Below are 2851 nucleotides of genomic sequence, written 5' to 3' on the forward strand. Positions count from 1 at the left end.
GAACATTTTTATCTTCCACCCAACCAATCAGCAATCCCCATTTTCCAACTCCCCCAACCCACCAAATTTTCCTCAAAAACCCAGATCCGCAAGTTTTCAGGGAGACTGGTTTGAGTAGTAATAAAACTCCAGTCTCCTGTACAGCCGGCTCTGCGTGAATTAAACTCTCAACTGCAATTCCCCTGTCTTGATACATCGGCTCTGTCTAGGCAGTGGGCATGGAGAGCCCGCTGGGTGATTACACATGGACGGTGTGTGGTGCCTCCATGTTCAAGCAGCCAGAGGACTCCCTGGTCGAGGCACCCTGGATAACTGGAATTTCCCATACTTGATTTGACTTTTAGAAAAAAAAAAAAAAAAAACAGAGAATGCAACAGTATTTTTCTTTATTTTTTCACCTGGAAATCATTTTTAACCTTTGAGGGTAGTCAAGGACCCATTTGAAAATTGGACAACTGATTTCCTCAGAAAACCAGACCTTAAAAATAAAAATTATACATGCCATTTTGGGATCCATAAGCCCTCCGATAAGAATCCCTGTAGTAAACCGGGCACGATGGCTCATGCCTGTAATCCCAGCACTTTGGGAGGCCAAGGCGGGTGAATCACTTGAGGCCAGCCCAGCCAACATGGCAAAACCTCGTCTCTACTAAAAATATAAAAAATTAGCCGGCTGTGGTGGCGTGTGCCTGTAATCCCAGCTACCCGGGAGGCTGAGGCATGAGAATTGTTTGAACCCGGGAGGTGGAGGTTGCAGTGAGCCAAGAACGTGCCACTGCACTCCAGCCTGGGCAACAGTGAGATGCTGTTTCAAACGAACAAAAAAAGAATCCCTGCAGTAAATTGTCTCCTTCCAGCCCCTGGAAGCCATGGCAGCCAGCTGTGCCCACTGCCAATTCTGTCCTACTGTAGGTGGAATTGAAGGCAGATGGGGGCTCCTTGGGGGAAACTGGTGTGTGCTGCCTTTGATGGGGATCACAGCCTCTCAGCCTCTGAAGCTGGGAGACTCGCTGGGATCACCTGTCCAAACAGAGAGCCCACGAGGACCCCAGAGAGCTTCAGGGGAAATGAGTGGCTCAGATCTGGAGCCAGTTTTTATGTTAAAAGGTTTATCTTCTTAATAAAGGCCCACTGGGGCCCAGATGAGTAATGAAATGTTGGAGCAGCAAAGCAAACAAAAGCCACCCTGCTGAGAAATGAAGAATGGGCTTGAGTTGTTCTTACTCAAACTATTCTCACCCCAAATGTGGGATCTTTTCCCATGCCAGCCAGTTCTCCAGTACCAGCTGTGTCCTATGATTCAATTCAGTTCTGACACTAACTAATGTCAGACTGAACGGGTTCAAGGGCTCGGTCCCACAAGATCGCCTACACCACAGACGCCAGTCACAAGTCTTAGGTACTCAGAGAACCTACACTTCTGTCCGACTTGGCTACAAAGTCAGGAGGTTCTTACAATCTCCACCTCCCTCAGGTCCATAATTGGCTAGAACAGCTCACAGAAATCAAGAAAACACTTATTTACTATTACCAGATTATTACCATGGACACAGACAAACAGCCAGGGCTAGGTCTGGAAGGGTCCTGAGCCCAGGAGTTTCTGTCCCCATGGAGTCGGGGGTGTGCCACCCTGTCATGGAAGGGTCCCGAGCCCAGCAGTTTCTGTCCCCATGGAGTCGGGGGTGTGCCGCCATGTCAATACACGGTCGTGTTTGCCAACCTGGACGTTCTCCAGACTCCATTGTTCAGGAATGTTCAGGGAGTTTTCATGACATGGGCATGATTCATGATTCATTAATCATTGACCACTGGTGATGACCTCAATCTCCAGCCTGTCTCCTCTCCCCAGAGGAGGTTTGCAGGGAGTGGGGCTGAAAGTTCCAACCCCTTAATCCTGCCTTGGTCTTTCTGGGACCAGCCCTCATCCTGAAGCTGTTCGGGGGCTCCCAGCCTCCAGTCATTTCATTAGTACACAAAAAACATTCATTCTTCTCACTGCAGAGATTCCAAAGGTCTTAGGCCCTCTGTGCCAGGAACGGGGACCGGGCTTCACATCTCAGCCTTCCCCAGGCATGAGGCCCTGGGCAGCTCATGGTCCTCTGTGCCTGGGGTACTAGGACCCCTCACTGCAGGCCCTTTTGGTGGCATAAACCTCAGGCCCCACACATCCGCTTCAGCGTGTAATAATTTGGCTTTTCTCACCCCAAAAGTGACAACAGTGCCCTGAATGAGTAACCCCCAGCCCAACAACCTCTTAAGTGGCAGCATTGTAAGTCGAGAGCATATTCCATTTCGAAGGCTGGCCTGTGTTCACAAATACCTAGTCCTCAAAAGGGCTGAAACATCTTGTGACTCAAGCTTTCCCCGTGCTCAGGTTTTCCATAGATCCCTGGGAATCACCGCTGGAACCGCTGTTCTGGGCGAGACCCTTCATGCGTCCTGCCCCAGAGCCATCTCACTTCTAGGCAGCGTGGACTTGCCTCTGGAACCCTGTTTGGGAACCCAGGCACCTTTCTCGGTTGCTCACCTTCCCTCTCACCTGTCTGCCAATCGCACTGCTGTCACCTCTCTTCAGTCCCCAGCCCCCACCATGGATCCTGCCTTTTGACAGGCTGCATGTAGCCTAGATTAAAATGGCTTTAGAATAAGAAATTCAAAATCTGCATGTCACTCCAGTTTATCATAAATACAAGATGCAGTAAACTTTCTTATCTTGACAGCTGAGCTGACATGGCTTCGGAATGAATAGCATCTTGAAGTCCTGACTCACGATGAAAGCGCGTGGGGATTGCAGGGACAGGCTGGAGTGTCATTTTTAAGCACAGCCAACATGCTTTTGACAGGGCAGACA

Source organism: Rhinopithecus roxellana, chromosome 5 (genome assembly GCF_007565055.1).
Source record: "Rhinopithecus roxellana isolate Shanxi Qingling chromosome 5, ASM756505v1, whole genome shotgun sequence".
In the NCBI taxonomy this organism is placed as follows: domain Eukaryota; kingdom Metazoa; phylum Chordata; class Mammalia; order Primates; family Cercopithecidae; genus Rhinopithecus; species Rhinopithecus roxellana.